The sequence below is a fragment of the Suricata suricatta genome, chromosome 11, assembly GCF_006229205.1.
Source record: "Suricata suricatta isolate VVHF042 chromosome 11, meerkat_22Aug2017_6uvM2_HiC, whole genome shotgun sequence".
In the NCBI taxonomy this organism is placed as follows: Eukaryota; Metazoa; Chordata; class Mammalia; order Carnivora; family Herpestidae; genus Suricata; species Suricata suricatta.
The window spans coordinates 35342730-35357058 of NC_043710.1; the positions used below are offsets into that span (position 1 = coordinate 35342730).

General features: G+C 33.8%; 1 long non-coding RNA gene across 1 annotated transcript in view; it reads right to left on the minus strand.

Annotated features, from left to right (window-relative positions):
- Nucleotides 1-11925, minus strand: part of LOC115306047 — a 20399-nt gene extending 8474 nt beyond the window's left edge. The window contains exon 1 of the long non-coding RNA XR_003915152.1: nt 11841-11925. This is a non-coding gene — a long non-coding RNA (uncharacterized LOC115306047). The remainder of the gene's footprint in view (nt 1-11840) is intronic.
- Between the last annotated feature and the right edge of the window lie 2404 nt (nt 11926-14329).

Here is a 14329-nt window from a genome sequence, read left to right on the forward strand (position 1 = left end):
GATTTCTTTGTTGACCCCCTCATTGATTTTTTGTTTTTGCTTTTAATTGCTTATGATTCTTGTGTGTGTGTCAGACATGTTATATAGGAGAGTCAGTAGTAGTATCTTGAGTCTTATTGTATATTAAAAAGAAAATAGGTTTTAGATTTAGAAAGATTTGGCTTTGATTCTGAAATCCATAGATTATTATTGGCGTGACTTTCAACAAGAAAGTTTAAGATAGGAAACCCTATCTTAAAACTCTACATTCATCGTGAATAATATCTCTGTATTATTAGCCACGTTAATAGAATATTTGTGGTTAAAGTAATATAATAAGAGAATATAATAGAGGATATAATATTCTGTGCTATAAACATTTTGTTATGGATATAATAGTATTAATTACTTTGTTTTTCTCTCTTTCTTCATTTTCAGTTTCATTCTAAAAATCTAAAGTTGAATAGGTTATTCCTACATATATTTTATGTAAATGTCCCAAAGCAGCTGTGACCTATTTGTTTCAGTGTATTATAAACATTAATACTTCAAAATATAATCCTTATTACAACCCTGTCTAAATGAATGATATTTTTAATAGCTGGCTGTTGATTTGTAAAAATTTCAAAAATAACTATGTAACAATGGTTATATTTTCATTTGCATTTGTGCTGGCATGTGATGAAAAATTGAAAGTCAGCTATCTGAATTTAAATTCATTTATCAAACCTTGTTTCACCTTTTTGTTTATTTTTAGAGTTATAAATATATAAACATTTTGTTCTATTACGTACTAAAGATGGTGATTTAAATATAAACACCACAAATGAAAACACTATAAGGTGCTTCATTGGGGAAATCAAGTGTTAGAGAAATAAGTTAAGAAAGCAGAAAGAAAACAAGACAACAAGTACTGAGTACTAACTACTGTTACATGCTCTGACGAAGTGGATGTGAAATGTTTGCTATTTTATGTAATTATCTTAATGTCATTATTATGTTAAAGGCACTATCTTAAATTTATAGATTAGATTATTAAGATTCAGAGTTAAAAAAAAAAAGAGAGAGAGAGAGAGAAGTCATCCGAGAGATTAACCAGAGTTCCACACAGAACTAACATTCTAAGTCAGGTGTTTTGGAATTCTCCATTCTCTGTTCATTAACATCATTGATTAATACCATCAATTCAGGGGAATTTGCTGCTTTAGTAATACATCACTTGCCAGTTGAATTAAATGGTGGATAGTGTGGGTAATTTTATGCCATCCATACTATTACTCACAGCTCCTTCCTGAATAAATGATGGGCTTTGGTCTCCTGAGAATCCCTATATTTCTGGGAACCCACAGTTTTTCCCATGTAGTACAGTATGAGTTTATTACTGGGACGTGTTAGTCCTTTGTACCGTCCAGCCAGGAGACTGTGGAGCTTGTCTGCTGAGCCTCTGTCACATACCACAACACTGTCCTCACTGACTGTCTCTGCTTGCATTCTCAAATATCCTTATCCTGGAGGATTCTAAAAGAAACTAAGTTCCCTTTTATTCTCATTGTCCCAGATCTTTCTTCACAGAGATAGAACAAACAATTCAAAAATTTCTATGGAACCAGAGAGAAGACCCCACATAACCAAAGTAATGTTGAAAAACAGAATCAAAGCTGGAAGCAACAGTCCCGGACTTCAAGCTCTATTACAAAGCTATAATCATCAAGACACCAAGAGCAATGGAACAGAGTAGAGAACCCAGAAATAGACCCACAAATGTATGGGGCTAACTAATCTTTGACAAAGCAAGAAAGAATATCCAATGAAAAAAAAAGACAGTCTCTTCAGCAAATGGTTTTGGGAAAACTGGACAGCAACATGCAGAAGGATGAACCTGGACCAGTTTGTTACACCATACACAAGAACAAATTCAAAATGGATGAAAGACCTCAATGCAAAACAGGGAACCATCAAAACCCTACAGGAGAAAACAGGCAGTAACATCTTTGATCTTAGCCAAAAAAAACCTTCTTATGAGGCACGTCTCTGGAGCCAAAGGAAACAAAAAGCAGAATGAACTATTGGGACCTCATAAAGATAAAACACTTCCGCACAGCAAAGGAAACAATCAACAAAACTAAAAGGCAATTGACAGAATGGGAGAAGATATTTGCAAATGACACATCAGATAAAGGGGCAGTATCTAAATTTATAAAGAACCGATCAAACTCATCATCCAAAAAACAAATAATTCAGTGAAGAAATAGGCAGAAGACATGAATAGACACTTTTCCAAAGAAGACATCCAGATGGCTAATAGACATGTGAAAGGTGCTCAACGTCACTCAGCACCGGGGAAATACAAATCAAAACCACACTGAGATACCACCTCACACCTGTCAGGATGGCTCAGGAAGCAATAGATGTGGATGAGGATGCAGAGAAAGGGCAGCCCACTTTCAATGGTGGTTGGAATGCAAACTCGTACAGCCACTCTGGAAAGTAAAAAGTTAAAAATAGAACCATCCTACAACCCAGCAATTGCGCTACTAGGTATTTATCCAAAGGATGCAAAAATGCTAACTCGAACAGGCACATGCACCCCAATGTTTACAGCAGCACTATCAACAAAAGCCCAGTTATGGAAAGAATCCAAATGTCCATCGACTAATAAATAGATAAAGAAGATGTCACACACACACACACTGGAATACTACTTGGCAATGAAAATGAATGAAATCTTGCCATCTGCAACAACATGGATGGAATTAGAGTGTATTATGCTAAGCAAAATAAGCCAGAGAAAGATATTATTATGTGATTTCATTCAAATATGAATTTAAGAAACAAAACGGATGAACATAAGGGAAGAAAAACTAAAATCAGATACAGAGAGCAAGGCAAACCATAAGTGACTCTTAAATAAGTTGCTGGAGAGGAGGTAGGTGGGGAGTATGGGCTAAATGGGTGATGGACATTAAGGAGGACACTTGTTTGGATGAGTACTGGATGTAATATGTAAGTGATGAATCACTAATTATATATTATACATATATATTATATATAGAAAAAAATAAGTGTGATACAATTGAAAAAACATCATATTAGTTTCCAGAAAACCTAGAAGCCCTCGATTCTGCCTCTCTGAGACTCTACTTCAAATAATGGTCCTAATCATTTGTCTATGTCACAGGATTGTTATGTTGCTCAAATCAGACAATTTATATAATAATGTTTTATAAACTCTAAAATGTTTATATGGTGATATAAGATCATGAACAATAACTAAATAATAGTGCTTTTGAAGGAAGAAGATTTTCCCGTCATTGAAAGTTAATGACTTGAATTTAGTAACAGATCAAAATTAACCTTATCTATAGTGCTGTGTGTGCATGAGTAATTCATTCTACTATGAATTAGAAAGGTTTGGATGGTACATCACCCCAGTATAGCCTCCACTGTTAATAATAGAAAAAGTTCCAATTTTAACTAGATGTTAAAATAGTATAGGTTTTGCATTCAGACAGATGTGTAAAGCTCAGATCTATCACTCACTTCCTAGATGTGAGTTTAGATCATTTTTTAAAATCCAACTAGCTTCCTGTTTTCTAATCTGTAAATAAGAGCAGTGCAAATTTTTCAGACTGTTATATATGAAAATTACTTAACACAATACATGACCTTTAGTGTGTGCTCAATTTTAGCCATGAATGTTTGCCTAAGTGTCATTTTTGCATTCTGCATGTGCAGGTAAACAATCCTAAAGCTCGAGGAGGGAAGCATTTGGCATGTGTCACACGGAATCCTGATTTTTGATTCCTGAAGACATAAATATTTTATTAATTGGAAATACCCTTCTTCAATAGTAACAGAGACTTCAAAAGTAATTTGTGTTTCCAAACCTTCAACTCAAATGCCACTATCTTCCCATTAAAAATTCAGGAAGCAGATGCATATAAAAAGACATAATAAGCACATGAAGGAGACTTCATAGTAGAATCAGTGTTAAATCTAGTACATTTACATAGTGAACACTTGTGCTACATATTAAGATGGAATGCAAATAATATAGTTCTTTGTGTATGGTTTCTGTACATAATAATTAGATTAGGTTTTAACGTGGAAAGCACTTAGGCTTTATCCCACCAGATGAACTGCCAAATAAAACTCTGGATTACTTGAGATTTGATTTCAACTATCTATTCCGGTAGGCCACATTTTTTGAGGCAAGTATTACAGTATAATCTACAATGTTAAATTGAAAAAGAACTTTGATATTATTTATCTTGCCTATATTCCTCACTTTAAGTTGTGGCAATTGAGATCCAAATCATCTTTTTTGAGAAAGGAGAATCAATAATGATCAACAAAGTAGAATGACAATACCATATGTAACTCATTTTGCTATCTTGCTTTAGTTTTTCAACTTCTTTCTAGCCAATTGCCAGATTCAAAATATTTTCAACCCAGGTTTACAAAGTCATTTCTCCTCCATCAGTGAGCTCCATATTCTCCAAATTGCTCTAAATGTATAAATGAATAAAATATATTAGCATACATATTTCCATAGCCTCAATTTTAAGGAGAATTACTTGTTACAGAAAAATCCAGTATTTTTCACAATATATTTTTTAGTCTTTAAATAACCTGTGTCCCACAGCCATTTCAATGTGCTTATGGGTTGATCTAAGTTCCCTATAAATTTGCAGGGCTTAGCTTGTAGTCATAGACATTCAGATATATCTTATTAAAAATATAACCATGCTGAATATAAAATTTTAACCAACTTGTTTTTAGGTATGCAAAATTGTAGAGCCTGTCAATAGGGGCTCGGAGGCAATGGGAGAATAAGAAAGATGACTTGTTATGGAGATAGAATTAGTACCCAATTTCTCCCTTCGATTTTTTTGCTATTACAATGTTGCCTGCAAGATACATATTTTAAACAGGAAGCTATTGGTGTAAACACACATATTACACTATATTGTTTCTCTACTCTGTGGACCTTGTCTAATAAAGGATTGAAATAGGCTCTGGGGAGATGGAGAATTAAATGGAGATCAGTAGGGGGACATATAAGCAATCATCAGAAGATTTTTGAGTGGCTGTTCTCTGAGCTAGGCACAGTGGGGGATCAGAGTGGTAGTAAAATTAGTTCCTTCCCCAACAAGGTTAACTACACAAAGTAATAATAGTCTTGATTACTATAAAGTCATTATGTAGATCATTTCCAGATACTTATGACAAGTAGATTGATGTTTTAGCATTTGATTTCCCTGAAAGCTGAAATAGTGATGATCATGAGAATTCATGTTCACAAAAGATGACATAATAAAAACTGCAAAACTTTCCCACACTTTTTACGAAAATCATATTAAAATCTAGGATTTTTTGTCAGCCTTCTGTGAAATAAGGTCTGGTAATGATCAAAGATATGAGAGCCCTGGAAGAAGAGAGAAATTGGAGCATAAAAAAGAACTCTCCATCAGAATGTCCTAAAGGATATCCTAAAGGAAATGTTCTGAAAAGTGGTGTCAACTGATAGAAACTCACATTTACAGAAAGAATAACACTGGAAATGTCTTTTGGAAATGAGAAAGTGTATCGGGGATAATGAGAGAGAATTTCCTCATTGTTGAAGAGAGTGACAACTATCAGGAGGAAGATTAGACTGCACTCTGTGTTGCTGATTCAAGATGGAGATATAAGTATGAGCTCAGAATACTTAATATCTAGATATGTATTGACATAAAATACAGATATTAATATGAGACAAGTCTGTATATACATGCAAATAGACGTGGATAACTACATATGTACATGGAATATATGTGTGTGTGTGTGTGTGTGTGTGTATAGTTTCCTCAATGTGTCCAGTGAGAAAGCCCAGAAACAATGATAGCCCAGTAGCGGTAAGCACACTTATGGCTCATATCTCTGTTTTTAAACCCCATTCTTCACTAAAAAGAGCTAGGACTCTGGGGCGCCTGGCTGGCTCAGTAGGTTAAGTGTCCCATTCTTGATTTTAGCTCTGATCCAGATCTCATAGTTGTGGGGTCAAGCCATCTGCTGGGCTCCGTGCTGTGCATGAAGTCTGCTTATGATATTCTCTCTACCTCCCACTTGTGTGCGTGCACTCTAAATAAAAAACAAAACAAAACAAAACTGAAAACCAAAAAAGAACTAGGATTCCTTCTAGTAAAGGTATCGGTGAAAAAATATATATGAGCCTGAAATCTCTTCTTACATAAATAATCAGGAAGTACTCAACAAGCAATGAGGATATATCAGATTAATAAAAGTTTGAGCTTAAAGGGATTCATAAAGACCAAATATAGGTCAATTTAATCATCAAAAATAATTATAAGATATTGAAACATTTGCATATTGTCAAAATTTCCCTCAGAGATTACTTTTAAGTAACAAAGGGAAAAAGTAATTTGCAGTGAAAAATTCTAACAGATACCATTATGACCAAGGGATCAAACATTATCAATAAATTATTTCTGTAGTATTATCTACAAAAATGCATCACTTAAATCTAATTAAGAGGAAACATAAGACAAATGTATCAATGTAAAGAAAGATAAAGAAAAGCTAAAGACCTTTTCAGATCAATGGAAATCAAAAATATATGGCAGTTAAACATCATGTATGATATTGGATAGGATTCTGTCATGAAAGAAAACAAAAACAAAAACAAGAAACATTACTTGTGTTAGTGAAGAAATCTGAATATGATCTTTGGATTATATATTAAAACCAAAGTATTGTATCGTGCTAAAGTTCTTGATTTTGAGAATTGCCCTGTAGAAATGAAAGAAAACATTTGGTTAATAAGAACTACACATTGATATGTTTAAAACTAAAGGAACCAAGTATATTAGTTACTTTCAAATAGGAAAGAAAAAAAAAGATTTTATAAGAGCAAATGTATCCATATAAACAGTTGTGTGAATTTAATTAAGTGTAGAGCAGTTTCTCTTTTATTATTCAATAAGTTGAGTGCATTCAAAAGAGACAAGAAAGGAAATAATAAAAAGAAAAATGGATTAATTAAGTAGAAAATGCAAAGTATCCCTAGCTCATAAATAAAACCCTTTTATGTGAAAAGAGAATAGAATGAAGCTACTAGCTAACTTAATCAAGAAAATAGAGGGAAGGAAAAATATGCAAATAAGAAATTATAAGAGGAGATAACAATTGATACAAAAGAATTTTAAGATTTAAGAATCTATTTTATAATCCTTCATAAAGGCCAAGACGAAATAAGAATTTTCTAGCAAAATATCATTTTTAAACCCAATATCAAAGTTAAACCATTACAGATAGAAAGTCTAAGCAAATTGATATCTACAGAAGAAATAGACAATGTTATCAAAGAGCAACCCCCAAATATTTATGCCCAATAGCTTAAAAGCAAATTCTGCCAAATCTTTAAATATAAGATTGTCTAAAGTTAGAAGAATTATTTCAGAGCATAGGAAAAGAAGGAAAAATTCTTATTTGGGGAAGCAAGTGTATCATTGATACCTAAACTTGATAAATGTACTACAAAAGATTATAAGTGATATTACTTACAAATATCAATGAGCAAAATTTAAATAAAATTTTAGCAATCACAATCCAAACCCACATTAAAAATAATTATATGCCAATATCAGGTCAAATTTATCTCAAGGATTACAATATTTTCATAATGAAACCTATAATATAAATCACTTTGTTAGTAACTCTAGGGGTAAAAATTATATAACTATCTCCACCCGTGCTAAAAAGACTTTAGTATGATTCAACACCTATTTCTGATGAAAAAAGACAAGAAAATGGAATTAGTCAGCATTGTTTTAATGCAAAGACAGATAAGTACACCTTTGAGCTACATGTGGCTATCCTACTCAATGAGAAACAAAATGGACATTTTACTGAACCATACAGGAGGCAGATGATTTGTTACTATCTCCCTTATATAATTGAACATTATGACAGATGGAGAAGTAAATGGAATGAAACAAAAGTCATCAAAGATATAATTGAGAAAGAGAAGCAAAACAATCTTTCTAGATATTATTGTAGTATGTCTGGAAATCATTACAGTCTTGTAATGAAAAAAGTAAATCAAACAAAATAACTTACAAGGTTGCAGGATATTAGCATATAGAAATCATTTACTTTCATAAGCCCCAACAACAATTTATATGGTCTAATAGTAGAGACAATTCCATATACGATAGCCAAAAAGAAAGTAAAATGGGTAGAGATAAACTTAAAACTAATATGCAAAATTTATTATGAAGAAAAGCTTAAAGCACGTGTAAAAGAAAGAAAGTAGATGTGAACAAGTGGAAAAGCACTCTTTGTTCTCAGGTAGATTCAACGTGATACATATATCAACTGCTGTTAAATCAGTTTATAAACTTAATATGACCTCCTCCTCTCCCAAAAAAAAAGTGCTTTTAATGATATTAGGCTGATAGTAATATTATATGAAAAATTAATATTTAAATAATATTTTAAAAATTAATACCCAGAAAGACATTGAAAATGAAAACTACAGTGGGTCAGTAGTCCTATGGCTATTAAAACATAAATCCTCCATAATTAAACAACGTGATAACAAATCGTGACTAGGCAAAGATTAGTGGAACTGAATAAACCAACTATAAGTATAGGGCATGCAGAGGGAACACAGTATTCGACACCAGGTTATGATAAAGGTCGCCTCTGAAATCTCCGGATGTTTAGTTTTTTCATCTTTAAAATGGCAGAAATAATACTTGCCCTGCCCAGCCCAGAATCAAGTGAAATATTTTCGAGCAAAATAATCTGTAAAAAAATTCATTGTCATTATTATTATGATTTGGAAAAGTCTGAACAGGAAATCAGCTAGCATTTTCTAGCTTTTACAGACTTTTTGGAAACCACCACAGTATTATCTGCACCATAGTCTACAAGGCATGCTATGACTTTCTGCAGGATAGATTAGCTGATAGGTTACAATGAACCAGCCCTGATTATCCTGGAGATTCTGCCCCACTGCAGGGTACATTACTGGAAATATTCTTTCTGTTCAGATAGAGAAATCCTTTAGTAAATGTGTTTTTGTTGTCCATGAAACTCAATGGGATAACACTTTTTCTTCACAGGTAATCTATTTTAGTCAATTTGGGCTGCTATAATGAAATACCGTTAACTGAGTGGCTTAAACAACAGAAATTTGTTTCCTCACAGCTCTGGAAGCTGAAAGTCTGAGACTGGGATGCCAGCATGGTTGGATTCTGTTGAGAGATCTCTTCGTAGCTTAGATACAGATGATCACTTTCCCTCTGTGTTCTCACATGGCAGGAGAGAGGAGACAGTGTCTATTCTTACAAGGGTACTGATTCCATTATGAGGCCTCCACCCTCATCCTATACAAACCTAATTACCTCCCAAAGGCCCCATCTCCAAACGCCATCACATTACAGGTTATGGCTTCCACATTTGAATTTGGGAAAGATACAATTCAGTTTATGGCACAGTCTGTCACAAACCCTCCATATACTAACAAAACCAGTAAAATCGGTGGGACAATGGATGTAACTATGCCCTGTCAATTTCTTATAAATTGAAATTAAGCAATATTATTTTCCATTGAAAACAGAAAAAATAGATAATTTTCTCCTAAAGATTGTTCTTTTTTATTTTTTTTAATGTTTATTTATTTTTGAGAAAGGGAGAGAGAGAGCGTGAGTGGGGGAGAGACAGAGAGAGGCAGACACAAAATCTGAAGCAGGCTTCAGAATCCGAGCTGTCAGCACAGAGCCCAACACAGGGCCCAAACCCACAAACTGAGATCATGACTTGAGCCAAAGTCAGACGGTTAACCCACTAAGCCACCCAGGTGCCTGAAAGATTGTTCTTAAGGGAGTATATTTTAATGATACTTATCAATCATTTTGAACTAATTTTGACCCTTGAAATATATTGTTTTGAAAATATCTTCTTAGACTATTAAGCAAAACAATCTTGATCTCTTTACTTTTGATTATATTTGGCTCCCTATTGCCAATCCAGTAGAAATCTACCTCACAATAAGTTCCTAGTGTCTATAAAAGTTATTTCCTCTACATGCAAATAGATAAATACATTTTTAAAATGTATTTATTTTTGAGAGACAGAACACAAGCAGGAGAGAAGCAGAAAGAGAGGGGAACAAAGGATTAAAGTAGGCTCCTTGCTGATAGCAGAGAGCCCACTGCAGGGCTATACATGCAAACCCCGAGATCATGACCTGAGCCATAATTGGACACTTAACAGACTGAGCTACCCAGATGCCCCAAATCCATTTTTAAAATCTCCACTATATTGTCATTTTCTTATCCACAAAATTTCCCACACAATTCTTGGAAATATGTTAATTTAATTATATGATTATTTTATTCATCATTTACACATTAAAAATAGCAGGTGCTATGAAAATATTTCCTTCATTTTTTATTTTCTAATTGAGAATCATAGGAAGAAGAAACTAAGATTTAGTGAGTTTTAATATCAAAAAAAGACCATAAAACAAACCTAAGCTTCACAGAATTCCTATCTCTCCAAATATATGCTATACTCTATGTCTGACTCATATTTACATGGTTAAATTAGTTTCATGATAATAATTAAATATTAAACTTGACGACTCGGTAATATGTACTAAAATACATACTTATCATATTGGATGCATTTTATATATTTCTTACTCCTGGCAAAATAAATCTCAGAAATTATTTCTTTCACTGCATAAAAATAATTACAGTATTTTTAAAAACTTTTTAAATGTTTATTTATTTTTGAGAGACAGAGCGCAAATGGGGAAGAGGCAGAGAGAAAGAGAGACAGAGACTGAGACAGAGAATCTGAAGCAGGCTCCAGGCTCTGAGCTGTCATCACAGAGCCCAACATGGGGCTCAAACCCATGAACCGTGGGATCATGACCTGAGAACTAAAGTTGGACACTCAACCAAATAAGCCACCCAGGTGCCCCAAAACTAATTCCAATAGTCAATTTTGCTTAATGAAAAACGGCTTGATATTCTGGAAAAGTGGTATTTGCAGAAAGATAAGACAAGTTGGACTTCTATTATAAAATATGTAACTTCTAATAACGGAGAACATAAAGATTTATTGAAAGCATTATTTATATGCTTGTGTAAGTTAAGGAAAATGTTGACTATCTTATAGCCTTTGACTTAATGCTGTTTTTAAAGCACTGCAGAAAATTATAATGTAGTTTACTTAATTCTCTTTGAAGTATCAACTTTCTGCATCTTGCTTAAATAGAATCAAACAATGAAAAGAGAGGTGTTTTGTGTGTTTCTGTCTTTGGATGTTTTGTTTGCTTGCTTGCTTGTTTAAATGTTTATTTATTTTTAAGAGAAAGAGTATGCAGGCGATCAGGGGAAGGACAGAGAAAGAGAGAGACATTTGAAGTGGGCTCTGCACTGACAGTAGGGAGCCTGATTATGGGGCTTGAACTCACCAACTGTGAGATCATGAGGTCAGCCTAAGGCAGATGGTTAACCTACTGAGCCACCCAGGCACCCTTTTTTTCTGTTTTTAATATCAGAGATGTAACTTTAGTGATGGTTACCACCAAACTTCTTGTATTTGTTTTGAATAAATCATCATAGGAAAGATGAGCCATGTTTTAGGATGAATTCAGGATAATCAAAAAGTAGAAAGTAAATTATCTTAGAAAACAAGAATCTTGCACATTTACACCATCAAAGTATTCATCACATTTTATGCATATTTATTAAATTGAGATTACATTAATGCAATATATTTGAATAAGTTTTCTGAGGGACAAAAGCTCTTAGATAGAATTGGGCTCTTGATTTCCTTACCCTTAAACCTCTCCTTTGAAGTCAATAGTTAGGTGGTGAGGAGCTCTGTTATCCTCGGATAGTACCCACGTTCCAGCCTATAACTGTCACAGGCCTTAATTGAGGAACATTTCTTTGTCCTTTGTGACATCATATCGACTAACTTAATAGGGAGGGACTTCAGTGCAGATAAAATTACTAGATTAAATGTTCTACTGGTTTCTTTCTTGCTATTTCCAGGGACTAGCCTATTTGTGAGAATATAGGTAATTTAGACATTGGCTTATTGAGAGTTTTATAAATTGAGCCAAAGTTGAAGATCTCAAGGATCAGGAGCACCAAAATGTTACAATACTTTTTGACAACCCATAAAGATATATTGGCTGAAAATAGATCACTGAGTGATGTCCAATGATTAGTATTGGATTTGTGGCTCAAAAGTCTAGTGGCAAAAAAAATAAAAAAAGAGGTCTAGAGACTACTAGTTGGAAATCGTACAGGAATATGCTACCTTGGTAAACTGACACCTGCCTTCAGTAAGTCCCTGACATCACCCAGGATCTTTTTTGGCATATCCATTTTCCTTGTTGGATGAAGAAATCACTAGATAAGTCAGTTCAAAAAGGAGAAAAACTTAGCCTCAATGGGTAACCAGAAGCCTTATCACTCAAGGGGAATTCTGAAATGGTGCCTTTTCTCCCTAAATCTCTTCAATTTCATGCTTTGCAGCACACCAAATTAATAGGGAGAATCTAATTGGCAATGTTTTAGAAAATAGTGTCAGACAGAAAATGTATCCAATGCTATAAATCTTATTGTCTAATAGGATCATGAGTTGGACAGGTTTAAAATAGTGCCATATTTGATATAACATTAGCCTTCAGGAGATTATGTGCTACTTTAAGGAAAGTCTTAAGAAGGCTGTGGCTACAGAAAAAGTTAAGAAATGTTGAATAAGGGGGTGCCTCAGTGGCTCATTTGGTTATGCATCTGGCTCTTGATTTCAATACAGGTCATGATCTCATTGTTCATGACATTGAGCTCCATGTTGGTCTCTGTGATAACAGAACAGAGACTGCTTGGGATTCTCTCTCTCTCTCTCTCTCTCTCTCTCTCTCTCTCTCTCTCAAAATAAAGAAATAAACTTAAAAAAAAGAAATGTTGAATAAAGCACCTTTAAAAAATGTGCTGTATTTGTCAAGTTTTGAATAAAACTTCATCAGCCTTGAGGAAATATATTTAGTGCTTATTCTACATATTTATATAATTAAAATCATTTAAGTCTATTTATAGACTTCAAAATTAGCTTATTTTCACATGCTTGGGTCCTACAAAGGCAAGAAAGTGGTTTTGTTAAATGATGATGAAAATTAGCTCATTTCAGTGATAATAAAATGAAGGGTCTATAAAATTTTAAGGGTACAAATAAGAGCAGAAAGGATTCTTTGTGCCTACTCAAAAGCTATACTTAATTGAAATGAAGAAATTAAAATGTAAATGAAAGACATTTTAAACATAAAATACTATAAAAATAAACTGCAAAGATGCAAGATAGCTGTTGCTACTTCTCAAATTACTTTACACATTTCTGTTTTCAACACCATATTAGGTCCTGAGACAGCGGCGGTACATAATAGTATGTTAGACAAAGGGACAAGGATTGATAACAACAAAGATTGTCCTCCCAATGGTACAGAGCATCAGACTAATGTAGTCATTTGTTCTGAGCCCAGAATCTGTTATGTGCACATTTGAGGATCAAGGAAAACAAAAATACTGAGGGAAATTGAGATGCTTTAGTGGCCACATTAACCCCAAATATGCCTATCTCAAAATAAATAAATAAACATTAAAAAGGGGGGGGGGTTCCTGGGTGGCTCAGTTGGTTAAGGGTCCAACTCTTGATTTCAACTCAGGTCATGACCTTGCAGTTCATGAGATGAAGCCTGGAACTGGGCTTCATGCTGAGTGTGGAGCCTGCTTGGGATTCTCTCTCTCCTTCCCTCTGTCCCACCCCCATTAGAGTGTTTTCTCTTTCTCTCTCTCTTTCTCAAAATACATAAATAAACATTTTTCAAAAGTCCCTTTGTTGGCTTATTGGGCCATTAGAACCTATTGAGAATTCTAAGTCACTGAAGGAAAATGATTTTAAAGGTTTTTATTCTTCCCAAAATGTTTGTGTGAAAGTCTCTGTGTATACATTCTCAGGTGACTGCAGTTGGATATCTTTCATTCTAAATGACATTGCCTATAATTAAAACTATACAAAATGAGACTCCTAAATATTCTGTGAGTGGATAAAATTATTCCAGGATACTGAATCTATGATTTTGTCAAGGAACTGAACTGGTTTGGACTGGCTTGGTCATTAACATGATTAAGCCATTGTCTTCATTTTGTGAGAATTCAAATGAGTCCTAATAAAGGAAAGTTTTATCTCAAGCAAATAGGTAATTTATCTTATTTGTATCATACATTGAATGTCACTAAAGTTGAGAAATTTTGTGGCC